We start from the raw sequence: 13,001 nt of genomic DNA, 5'->3' as shown, positions 1-13,001 counted from the left end.
TCCATCTACCTATCCATCCATCCATCCACTCACCTATCCATCCATCCACCTATCCATCCACTATCCATCCATCCAACCATCCATCCATCCATCCATCCATCCACCCACCCACCCATCCATCTGTACATCCATCCATCCGTCCATCGTTCATTTGTCCATCCATCCAACCATCCATCCATTTGTCCATCCATCAATTCACCCACTATCCATCCACCCATCCATCCATCTATCCAATCACTGTCCATCCAACCATCCATCCATCCAGTATCCATCTACTATCTATCCACCCATCCACCCACCCATCTACCCATCCATCCATCCATCCATCCATCTATCCACTGTCCATCCACCTATCCATCCATCTATCCATTCACTGTCCGTCCATCCATCCATCCACCTACCCATCTATCCATCAATTCACCCACTATCCATCCATCCATCCATCCATCCATCCATCCATCCATCCATTTGTCCATCCATCCAACCATCCATCCATCCATCCATCCATCCATCAATTCACCCACTATCCATCCACCCATCCATCCATCCATCCATCCATTTGTCCATCCATCCATCCATCCATCCATCCATCCATCCATCAATTCACCCACTATCCATCCACCCATCCATCCATCCATCCATCCATCCATTTGTCCATCCATCCATCCATCCACCCATCCATCCATCCATCCATCCATCCATCCATTTGTCCATCCATCCATCCATCCATCCATCCATCTATCCAATCACTGTCCATCCAACCATCCATCCATCCAGTATCCATCCACTATCTATCCACCCATCCACCCACCCATCTACCCATCCATCCATCCACCCATCCATCCATCCTTCCATCTACCCACCCATCCATCCACTCATCCATCTATCCAGCTGTCCATTTATATCAGAATTGGAGTTCCAAAGTGAGACAGTTGGATCATTTAATACCATGCTTGTTTGAAATAAAAGCTGACAAATATTAGTCTGGGTGGAGTGGTCCCCAGCCCTGCCAATCTGCTTTTGTGCTGACATTTCCACTAATTGAGTGAGGTAAACCTGCAGCTTCTCAGTTTTCATGGAAATAGGTCCCAAGCATGTGTTCAGCATGAAATGTGCGGTGAGGTGGACAACACGACTTTTGATTGTTGAACCAACCGGCACGTTGGCACCATTGTCAAGGGGCCTGCGTCGGCTCATTGGTTCGGAAGGGTGTTCTTGGTGCAGTGCCCCCCAAAGGCCCCCGTCCCGCCTCTGCCACATTGTTGTGTTTCCCGCTGAGTGGGCTGCATGCCTGCAGAGCAGAGAATGTGCAGAACAGTCGTGTGCCCTCCGTGTGCACTCACGAACGTGGATCTCTCACGTGTGTGTGTGAGGCTGGGGAGCAGGTGCTAAGACCATGCTTCTCACAACCCCGTGGCCAGGCTGTGGGATGCGGCTAGCCGTCACCTTTGCAAGCCTCTCGAGTGGCCACGAGGCCACGGTCATCCCCCCAAACAGAAGCAACCCAAGGGCCCGATGTGACTGAGCTGGGTAAGGTGGCTTTGTGAGAAGTATCACGCTGAAGGGAACTTGTGTTTTCCCAAGACCATCGTAGGAGACAAGCAAGCAGAAACTAATAAGAGACCAAAACACCGACACCCCCTTGGCGTCCAGCGTGGGTCAGGCCCCTCCGTTACCAAGTGACGCCACACCGTCTCGGTGCCACGGGGGTCAGCGGGGAGGTCAGCGTGCTTCCTTTGCTGAGCCAGAAGATGAAGGGAAATCACTCCCCTGAGAGCTCGGCGCCCAGAAGTGCTTCTCTGACCACCAGAGAAATACCACCAGATAAATGCCACCATTTATCACCACACCCCTGCCTCAGGACCCCGGAGCCCTAGCCGGCTGCCCTGGGGTGTCCACTCCATGGCTGAGTCTCTGGCTCCCCCTGCCTGAGCCGCAGCCCCTTCTCCAGCACAGTGGGCTGGTGTGGGGGGTGCCTGGGGGCTCAGCCAGCAAACGGGCAGACGCAGAAAGTCCCACGGGCCCCTTCCTTCTGGCGCCGTGGAGGGTCCGAGGCATCGCCCCACCCCAGCTGCTCAGAACCCCGGTTCTTGCTTCCTAGAGCCGAGCGGGTCACACGCGGGTCACATCGTCAACGGCCTGCGGATGCCAACACTTTCCACCAGCTGACTTTCCGGTCACAGGCTTGCGGCCCCCGGCACGGCGGGTTCACCTGTGTCCTGAGCGGGAGCAGGAGGGCGGCTGCAGGCAGGGGAGGTTTTCCCCGGGTGAGAGCCACACCTAGGCGGGCCACACGGCCTTCTCTGCTCGCGGTTGGAGCCCCCCTTCCCGCGGCCTCCCCTGGGCTGACCGCTGAGCCCACATTCACAAAGGATTGGACCGGATTGGCCGAGGCACCCCGCCCGGCGCTCTGCCTCCGGCCTCGCCTCTCTGGCCGGTGTTGGTTTCCACAAACAGGAAGCCCCCAGGAGCCACGGCCACCAGCGACCTCCAGAAACATCCACAGCACTGTTGGCCACTCCAACCGTCCGAAAAGCCTTTATCCACCGGGGCTGGGGGGCTCCCTCCCAGCCCCGCCCTGCAGCCCTGGGCTACAGATAGCTGCCCACACCCATGTCGCATCATCGAGGAGGAAAAACTGGGAAAGAATATATAGAACACGATACTTTTATGTAACAATTTAAAATACCGAAAATCACAGTGTATCTGGGAAGGACACACAGATAAACTAGTCCCCTGGGTGGGTCCAGCCTCAAGGCACTAAGTGCTGATGCGTTATTGGCCCATTTGACAGAAGAGGAAGCAGGAAGGTGGTTGGGGTCCAGCAGCTCCGGCCAGACCCCAGCGGGAACGGGTCCTGCCCCGGTAGCCTGGCTTTAAACAGCTCATGGCTGGGGTGGCAAATCTATAATAATCCATTTTTACAAAGAGAGAAGGTGCAGGGTGCTCGCCTGTCTGCTCCCGGTGATGGGGCCCCTCTGGTGTGTGTAAATTATTTCAGAGCTCAAATTACAGAGGGGGCCTCAGAGACGAAGGGACCAGACAAGCAGGGAGCCGGGGTTGGCGGGGGGGAGCGGGGGGCGGGAGCTGGCGACGGGTCAGGCCTGTCCCTCCTCTGTCCCGGGTCTGTGGACGGGGCCGCACGGGAGATGCTCCGTGTTCTGGCAGCAGGAGGAAAGGGGGACCAAGAAAGCAGTGAAATTGGCTTTAATGCTATGTTCCGTTAAATCTGACCCACCGGAAACATCCTCTTTTTTACAAGTATTCAAAGTTAAAAGTTATTAAGGTATTTTGCACCCTGTTTTTGTACCAAGACTGTGAAACCCCGCCAGGGTGGCTGAGGTTGGGCTGGGGGCTGGGGGCTGGGGCCACCTCTGTCTGCTGGGGGTGCACCGAGGCTCAGAGGGGCCCCTGTGGCGGGAGGCCCGGTCGTCCTCGTCGCCGGGGCGGAGGGCTGGGCTGCAGCTGCGTCTGGGTGGCCCCAGGGGGCGAGGGAAGCACCTGGCAGTTTCGGTTTCCGACAGGAAGCTGCCCGCTCCTATCTCCTCGCCCCGGCTGCACCCTCTGCCCCAAAGCTCTGGGTGGCGCCCGGCCCGGAGAGCCCCAGGTGGGGACAGCCCCTCGCTGGGACGAGGAAGCCTGGCTGAGGGGCCAGGGCCAGGCGCAGCCCCTCTCGGCCCCCTGGGCCTCCCTGAACTTGGGAGCGCGGTGCCCCCCCGGGGGCCATGAAGGCGGGGAAGGGCTCTGACTTGCACTTTTTGTCAGCTGCCTATCACCTGCTTTTAGGATGTTTGGTCCCAACCTCCGACTAGAGATGCCGTGGTGGTACAGGGGCAGGAATGGGCTTGGCGTCCGTCTGTCTGTCTGTCTGTCTGTCTGTGTGTGTGTGGCCAGGCCTGGCAGAACCATCCAGACAAGACCTCCTCTGAGGACCCTGGGAAATACTGTGCAGAAAGCAGGGGTGCGGGGCCACCCCGAGGTGCTGGGGAGGCGAACCACCACCTCTGGGTGCTGGGGTCCCGTGCCCTGGGGTGCCCTGCACAGACGGGGGGCCGGGAACCTTAGATATTGTGTCCCAGTCGGGGAGCCCAGCTGCGAGGAGAGGCCAGCGGCCCAGCCCCGGAGTCGAGGGGCCCCTGTCTGAGGCCGAGTCAGGCTGGCCCCACGGCCTGGGGCCCACGCTCACTGCAGTTTGCCGTGAGGGGCACAGCCAGGTGGGACCATGTGCAAAGGTCCCCCCTGCCCCTCCCGCTGGCCCTTCCTCCCCGACCGCTCCCCCTGGTAGGGTCTGCAAGGTCGGGGCTTTCCACACACTCAAAATGCACCCCAACTTGGGAGGGAAGGAGGAAGCTCTGGGGGCCGCAGGGCGGGGTCAGCTCCCCAGTTCCTTCTCCACTGGCCTCTCTGAGCTGCCCCAAGTGGCCTTTGCAGGGAAGGGACTGCAGGGGTTCACCGGCAGTTTCCCGGAAGGGGAGCGGGGAGGCAGGGCTGCACCCAGGGCCGGCCGCCGCACCAGAGCCTTCTCTCAGCAGTCCCCCAGCCTGTCCGAGGTCTGGCCGTCGTCCCCACGTCACAGACGCGGACAGGCTTGCGGGGTCGTGGGGTCACCACCCCGCTGCCGCACAGCTGAGCGCCCAGAGTCCGGGAAGCCAGGCCGCGCAGAGCAGGGCACAGACCCCTGCCCACACCTCGTCCTCGGAGAGGCCTCCTCTGAACCGTCCCATCCCCCTCCTGGGCCTCCTCGCAAAGGCGATCCCTCCTCAAGGTGTCCGTGAGGCCCCTCGGGCCCAGGGGAGGGGCCCGGGCGCCAGGGCCAGGCCCCCGGGGCCGAGGGTCATTAGGGTAAGGACTGAGAGAGAGCTCCCCGGACTTCGAGGGCCATGCTGGGCCCGGGCCCCTCTCTGCCACCTGCCTGCGTGTTCAGACCTACAAGTTCCTCTGTGCCCCCTCAAGTCTTCGCGCCCTACACTGCTTCCTCTCCGACAGACCCCTGTCCACACCCGCTCCCCTCTGGGAGCCACACCGGAGGTCCACACCCGTCTTAAGCCCCCAACGGCAGGGAGCGTCAGAAACAACACTTCGGCGTCCGGTGTTCTGGCGGGCAGCGGCAGGCCGGGCCGAGGCCAGCGCTATTGCGCTCCCCAAAGGTTTCACAGCAGCAGCAGCAGCAGAGGGGGCTTCGCTGGGGGGCCTCGGGCCGGGCAGACAGCTCTGCCCCACATCAGCTGGTGCTCGTGTGATCCAGGTGCCAGCTGTGGGGCGTCAGGCAGCACCTGCCTCGGGCTCCGTAGCGTGGGCCACCCAGACCCCACCGCAGGCTCTGAGAGGGTCCGGCCGGGGGCGGGGGGCTGCTGAGCGAATCTGCGCCCCTGGGCGGCGGATGCCGGGGGATCCCTTTCCTGAGGTCCCCGTCGGGGAGTGCCTGCCGGGGACGTGCTGTGTGACCCGGGGCGGGTTTTCTGACGTCTCTGATTTGTGTCCTCACCTTACAGTCAGGCCGACGGCGCCTTGCAGGCCGGCCGAGGGAAGCCGCACCCCGGGCCAGGAAGGAGTCTGGGCTGGATTTGCCCCCCCTGCCCCCTCTACCCCGTCCCCTCCCGCAGCCTGGGGAACAATAGCTTCCGTGTCCCTGTTCGCAGGGCTGCCTGCCGCCTGGGAGACCGTCAGCGATGCCCCCAGCACCGTGTCCCCCTGGGGAGGCTGCGCTGGCCTGGGGGGCAGGTGCACCCCTCTCCTCCACCGTGCCACCTGGACCCTTGCACCAGGGGCAGAGGGGATCGCACCCGAGGAGGGGTCTGCCCACGTTCTCTCAGACGTCAGTCCCAGTTGGTGAGCCCAAAGGGGGCCACACCTGATTCTTCCTGACCCACCAGCTCTATAGCTGGGGAGGGGGTCTGCACGCACCGAGGCCTCTGACCGGGGCCCTGGGCCCTGTGGCTCCCGCTGCCCGGTACTATCCACACCGAGGCTCCTCAGGCTGCGAGAGAGGGGATCCCAGCTGCCTCAGGGACACCCTCTGGCTAGGAGAGGCCATCAGGGTCGAGCAGGGACCACCACGTCCTTGTCCCTGCTGCCTGGCAGGGAGCTGAGGCCCGTGTGGACCGGCTTCCGGCAGATTCCATCGCTAGTCTCCAGGCCCACCTCGGCCTCAACTCCAGGTGCTGAGCTGGCCCCCAAATCTGGAGGGCTTGACCTTGCCAGGCTGGGGACTGGAGGCGGACACAGCCTAGGGGGACGCAGTGGGTCCCAGAAGCCCTCCGTGGCCTCAGCCAAAGCAGCCCTGTCTGTGGGCCAGCCCTTACGCCGCCCTCCATGCTGACCACCTGCCGGCCCCCTTGGGGAGGAGGGGGAGGGGCAGGGCCTCACCCGGGGTCACTTGGGGGGGCCAAGTGACCTGTCCAGAGCCTACCATCTCCAGGAGGCCTGGCCGCCAGGTGCCCCCAGCAACCGGCCACGGGGACCCCCTGCAAGGGAGGGTGCCCTCCGGGTCCGTCTCCAAGCACTGCCCCTTAGGGGCCGAAGGGTCAGCCCCCAGGTCCGGCTCCAGCCCCTGGCCCCGCCTGCTGACCCCAGGCAGCTCACCCTCTGCCTCTGGGCCTCAGTTCCTTGTCGGACAGACCTAGATGCCCCTCAGCCCCCCTCAGCCCCCGTGGTGGCGTCAGCAGGCACACACCGTGCGGGGGGAGGTTGTCTCCTCCGGGCGTAGGATGCACCCACTCCCGTCAAGGGCTGAGCACCCGTGAGCCGGCACCGCCGCGGGCACCAAGGGGATGACAGAGGCAGCGGCCCAGTGCCAGCGGGGCGACATGACAAGTGAATGTGGGGACCCGCCAGACACCTCGTTTGCTGGTTAGAATCATAAACAGAAGGGGAAGATACAGCAGGGAGAGGAGGGTGAGGAGGAGGGAGCAGGGCAGGTGCCCGAGGGGCGGTCGCAAGGAGGGGCCGGCAAGGGCGCAAGGACGAGGCTGAGGGCGGGAAGCCCTGGGAGGGCCTGTGTGCAGGCGTGCTGTGATCCGACTGACTTTGTCATAGGCTCGCTCCCGCAAGTGACAGAGACAAGGCCGGTCTGTAAGTGCCCCCGAGAAGCTGCACTGACGCCCACCTGCACCCTGGGCAGCTGTCAGGGGCTGCCTGTCCGCCCCGGCGGGGGTTGTAATCGCTAACGCCCACTGCGCTCCAGCCTCCACTGCAGAACAATCCATGCGAATGATCCGGAGCCCACGGAGTCCACGGGCCCCGTGGCCAGCCCAGGTGACGCCCCTCTTCTCCCCGGCCGCCGCCCCTCCCTTGGCTAACAGCAACCGAGGCCTCGTCCAGAGCGGATGATCCCAGAGGGAACACGGACGGAGAGTCCTGGCTCAGTAGTAACCCGTTTTGGCCTCCCCCCGGGGCCACGCTTCCTGGCTGTGCCTCCCCTGGTCAACCGTAGTCACGGAAGTGAAAGTGTGAGAAAGCCCCCGCGGCCGGCTGCTGAATCAGGTTAACACGGATGCCTCTCTCTGCAGTCAAGATACCTCGAGAAGTGAAAGCCTTCTTTGCCTCCTCCAGCTGCCCTCTTGGGACCACTTCCTCCAGGAAGCTGGCCTGGATTGCACCCGGCCGGCAGCTCTATCTTCCTAGGCTCAGATTCGGGGTTCAGTGGGTGGGGAGGACATGGCTGGTTGGTGTCCTCTTGTTGGCCTGTCTCAGGAGGCTTGTGGCACGGGGACCGTATGGGCAGGGGACACACATGTTCCAGCAGAAACTGGGGGCCCCAGGAGCAAAACGCCCCACATTTACTGGGGGAGGAAGGGGTCCTGGCTTTCCCCAGGAGTGGCCTTCCTCTTTGTCCTGACAGAAGCCTCAGGGGACTGCAGGCTCTGCCCTTGGAACCAGGCTTCCTGACCGAGTCCAGGCTCCTGTGTGTCCAGAGTTTCGTGCCCCGGAGGCTGGCTCCGGAGGGCCACCCAGAGTGCCTCGGGGGATGCAGGGGGGCGGGAGGGACAGGTGGGTGTGTGTCCTGAGGGCTTCCCGACCCCTTGGACGACCACAGCCCCACTGCACTCCCTCTCCTGGGCTCTCTCCCAGCTCCTTCCCCTCTGCCCTTCTTCGCCCCTGCTCAGGGACGTCGGGCCCCCAGACTGTGTTTAACCTTTGCTCTGTTTAACCTTTGACCCTTATTAAAGGTCATCAAATCACCCTTCTCCAATCCCTCCGTGGTGCTGCTGGCTTCCTGCCAGGCGGTGGCCCGGGGGCCGGCTTCCCTCCCTGAACGGACCCTGCATCCGTCTGTAGGGTCAACAGAGCCAGCTCAATCGCGCCTCCGCTCTGGCCTGCTGGGTGCCCCTGGGAACCTTGGTATCTTTTTCTGTGATGGCGGTCGCCATGACATGCGGGCTTGCAGGCCCCGAGCCAGGGTCTCTGGCACTGCGTGTTCGAGACAGGAACAGGAGGCGGGAGATGGGACCTGTCGCCTCAGGTCTCGGTGGGGTCTGAGCGAAGGGAAAGGCCCCTGCGGGAGGGCCGCCCTGCACACGGCGACGATACCGACAAGATCGAACAGCAAAGTTGCCAACGGTACTTTGTGCACAGACGCAGATGGTCACAGCCGTGTCACAGGTCAGGCGGTCACTGCGGGGCTCAGCCCAGGCCCTCATCGCGGAGAGGGGCTTTCGGGCACACTCCGACCCCGATGCCCTGGGCACCCCGTGCACATCTATCGGTGTCCTGACGGTCCCCACAAGCACGGCCAGGGGCCATGGCTGAGTGACAAGAGGGATGGTGGGGGCTTGGGACAGAGATGGCCTTGCTCCCCGGGAGGCCGTGCGGCCACATCCTGACCAGGCCGTGATAGAGATGGGCAGTACGGGCTCTGGGCGCCTTTCCCCAAGCCTGCTGCCTGGATACAGATGGGATGGTTACAGATCTGGTCACCTGGACTGGGGGGCCCTGAATCCAATGACAAGTGTCCTTACAGGAAAGGAGAGGACATAGGGACACAGAGGAGAAGCCACATGAAGACAGGGGCAGAGATGGGAGGGACACAGCCACAGTTGGAGGAGGCAGGGAGGACCCTCCCCGGGAGCTGGAGGAGGGGGCTTGGCCCCGCCCACACCTCGATTTTGGGCCCTGGGCCTCCAGACCTGGGGGCGGATAGATTCCTATTCCGAGCCCGCTGGTCGGTGGCACTTTGTCACAGCGGTCCCAGGAGATTAATACAGCAGGGAAGGGCACGCAGAGAAGAGCCCGTGGTCAAGGGGAAGCTGGAGGGGGCAGGGGGAGGACGGGGCCTGAGAGGGCGTGGTGGGGAGGAGGAGCCTCCCCACCGTGCTTGTGGGAACTGTCAGGACACCGATAGATTTGCACAGGGTGCCCCGGGCACACTGGGGTCGGAGTGTGCACGTGCTGGCTGTGGTGGCCTCTGGACCCTCCCCACCCTGGACCAGGTGGCCCACGGCTGGACTCCGCCGGGCTCCAGGCTCAGGACGGCACCTTCTGTGGGATCTCACCCAACCCCCACTAACCACCCAACACCAGCCACATCTGCTTGGACGCCTCTAGGGATGGGATGCTCATTATCTCCCTGGTCACACGAAGGCTGAAGTCTGCCACCTGGACCCCACGTTGTCCCTCCCCAGTGATACCAGAGCAGGCTCGACTCAGCTTCTCCCCCAGGTGGTCATGCTGAATTGCCCCCCAGCCTCCTCCGCTTCAGGCCAAATTGGAGTGACTTCAATGCTCTGTCCTGGCCCTCCTCTGCTGGGTGTCCTGGGTCCCATCTTTGGTTCCTGTCGTGGGCACAGCAACCTGACCCTCAGTCTCCTCGTCTGCAGAGTGGGCTTGTTGGAATGGGGGCCTGCACATACAGTAGGCGCCTAATAAATCTGAGTGAGGTAAACACTGCTCTTTCCCACTGCACGCTCAGGTCTCCCCTGCCCTGAGCGGGTCTACCACCCGTGGGGTCGCCATGGGGTCCGGACCCACCCGGTCCTCCACCACAGCAGGGCTGCGGAGGGCGCCGGGTCCCCAGCCAGGCTGCTCGGCGCCTGCCCGGGGCTCTGCAGCGGGATCTGGCGGCCAGAAGGGCCACGCCGTCTGCCTGACCTCGGCGTGCGCCTCCTGCCAGCCGGACAGCCACGGCCACGTTCGGAGGTGTTCGCTCTCAGGCGGAAAGGCTCCGACGTAACCCTTCAGAAGATATCACCAACCCTTGCTGCTTTCATACTTTAGGGCCACTTAACGTATTTTGGGGTCTCCGAGGTTTTCATGGATTCTTGGGGTGCCTGTGGGCCCCAGAAACCGCACGGTGGAGCCGTGCTCCCCACTGGCCTGTCCTAGACCCCGAGACCCCCAGACCCCAAGGGCTCCCCCAGCCGGCCTGCTGCTCCCCCTGGCGGTCCCTCCAGCATTGCAGAGCCCTGGGGGGGGGGGGGTAGGGGGTGGGGTCTGGGGCGGCCTGAGGACGTGTCCCAGCCTGGCTGTGGCCGTCCTGTGGAGCAGGACGATTAAGAAAAGATGGGCTGTGAGCTCGTAAAAGCCAGAGTACCTCGGGGCTGGGACTCCCGTGCCCACACAAGCAGGAACCCAATAACACACTGGCCAAACACCCACCGCCCCAGGGAGCCCCCCTCCCCCCCCCCCCCCCCCGGGGAGCAGTGAGCTTGGCATGCGCAGTGACCGCGGGGTCGATAAACTGATGGCTGGGATTCTGCACGAGACCGTCCGCCCCGGTGCCCGCGGCCCACCGGCACCGTGGAGGCACTGCCACCTCGAACTCCTTCCTCGCGCGAACTCTCCCGCCCCATCCAAACACAACACAGCCCGAGGCTCGCACGCGCACCTGCTGTCTGTCCTCTCCCTCCGCAGCCTGGGAGGAGCTGCGCCTTGGCTCCATCAGGGAGCAGGAGGACAGGCTTTGACACACGAGGACCCTGAGGCCCAGGCGAGGACGCGGCGGGTGGCAGGGCCCGGCTGCCGGTTCCCAGACAGTGGCGGCGGGGGGGTGGCTGCCCCAGGAAGGGAAGGGGCTGTGTGGTGCCCACCAGGAACTTGGCCGCACCGGAGCCACTGGCCAGCCTGAGAGGCAGGGTGACCATGTGCCAGGGCCAGCAACCTGGCACCACCCTGTAGGTGTCTTGGGGCCACCCACACGTGGGAGACGCCGTGGGCGCACTCCTCACTCTGTCTCAAGGCAGGCTTTCCCACACCTGGCTTCGGGTGACGGATAGAGCCCGAATCAGGGGCTGGCCCTCGGGGCCTGGACGGCAGCAGGTTGGGGAAGCAGGCTCTACAGAGGTGGCAGGGACATCCCTGGGTCGGGGTGCCGGGCCTGCGGGTCAGGGGCCCACTTGGCCTCTGGAGAAGGCTCCAGCAGCGGGACTTGGGGCTGTGAGGTCTGGAAGGTTACGAAGCTTCCTCGGAGCGTGGCCACGTGGCGTGGGCTGGGTAGTGGGGTCGCCTGCTCACGGCTGTGCCCCCCCCAGTCTTGGGGTGAGCCAGGGGCTTGGCAGTGGGGGCCACGGGGTGGCGGGGAGGCCTGCCCAACACCACTTCTCTCTGGCACCGGCTCCAAAGGGCAGGGGTCTTGCCAGGGATGGCTCATCAGTGGGTATGGCGGTTGAGTCCTGGACCATCGCTGGAGCCCAGGGCCCTGGCCCAGGCCCTCTTCCCCGTGGCCCCAGTGTCCTCATCCCACCCCTAAGCCTCAGGGTCCTGCCGGGAGGACCGCACACCGCCTTCCTCACCAAGTCCCGGGACCCTGCCCGTGGGGGAAGACAGAGCCCACTCCCTCCTAGATGGGACTGAGCAGGCCCCTTCCAGCATCTGCCTCTGGGTGGGGCGCCCACACCCGGCCTGGCACCTGCCGGGCCCTCCGGGGCCACCTGTCCCAGCTGTGTGGGTTTGAGGTGAGTCAACAGAGCCAGGCAGGAGGCAGCCTGGAGATGTCACACTCTGACCACCTGCTCCGGCCCCCACGCGCCCCCCCATCCCCTTACCTGGCTGCCCTTCCTGGGGACCCCGGGGCACTGAGCAGCCGGTGGACGCGGCGACGCTCTCCAGCACAGGGGGACGCCAGGGACATAAGACTGGAGGTGGGTCCGGGAGGCAGTCCTGGCGCCGGGCGACAGGCGAGCAGCCCTCTGAGGGCCGACGTGAGCGCCCTTCCTGACCTCGTGGGGCCTCAAGGGAGGGAAGAGGGCCGCGGCCGGCCTGGGTCTCCGGCAGCCGGCGGCCTCTGTCCCCCAGACAGCTCCACGCCTTCTAGCAGCCGTGCCCGCCAGCCTGGGGAGGGGGCGGGAGGCTGCAGGGGCTCATGTGACGCAGGGCGGGCCTGGGGAGGCGCCGGTGGGGGAGGTCTCCGTGCAGCCCGCAGGCCGGGCAGCCAGCTGTGTCACTGTGATAGTAGGGCCGGGGGCCGGGGAAGCGGCCTGCAGCTGTGCCCACCGCTTCCTCAACAGGAACCATCTGGGCCGGGCCCTGCCCGGCCTTCCCTCGCGGCCATTCCGGTCTGACTTTCCAACAACTTCCTCCTACAGCCAGCCCGCTGACACCACACCCACCTGGAGCCGGGACGGCCCGGACCGCCAGGCGCGCTTCCTCGACCGGGGCTGGGGGGGTAGTGTCCGTGCGGGCCGAGCCCCCGACCCCACGTGCCCCGTCCACCTGTGCCCCCCGCCCAACCTTGGGCCTGGCTCTGCTCCCCCCCACTGCCCTCGGCCGGGCTTTCCCCGCCTCCCCACCCAGTTCCCCGGGGCCGCTTCCCTGATCATTGGCCCTACCCTGGAGTCAGACCTCGCCCCGCATCCTGACCGTCCACCCCTCACCCCCCACACCCCTGGGGCTCTCCTTTGGCTGCCTGGGGCCTCCTGACCCCCACCCACTCTGAAAGGACCGCCGCAGGCCAGGTGAAGAAACCCCTCTCTGAGCGCAGCCTCCTGGCTGGTGGGGGGGGGAGGGTGGGCTCCTCAAGGAGACCCTTCCCCACTTCTCCATGGGCACCTTGCAGGGACAGTGACCAA

General features: G+C 64.4%; 1 protein-coding gene across 1 annotated transcript in view; it reads right to left on the bottom strand.

Moving 5' to 3' along the window:
* Positions 1-12,275, bottom strand: part of CBFA2T3 (CBFA2/RUNX1 partner transcriptional co-repressor 3) — an 83,554-nt gene extending 71,279 nt beyond the window's left edge. The window contains exon 1 of the mRNA XM_058708931.1: positions 11,979-12,275. The gene's annotated coding sequence lies outside the window, so the exon portion shown is untranslated. The remainder of the gene's footprint in view (positions 1-11,978) is intronic.
* Between the last annotated feature and the right edge of the window lie 726 nt (positions 12,276-13,001).

Source organism: Neofelis nebulosa, chromosome 17 (genome assembly GCF_028018385.1).
Source record: "Neofelis nebulosa isolate mNeoNeb1 chromosome 17, mNeoNeb1.pri, whole genome shotgun sequence".
Taxonomy (NCBI): domain Eukaryota; kingdom Metazoa; phylum Chordata; class Mammalia; order Carnivora; family Felidae; genus Neofelis; species Neofelis nebulosa.
Note: the sequence above shows the minus strand (reverse complement) of the source record. Positions and strands in the feature narration are given on the sequence as shown.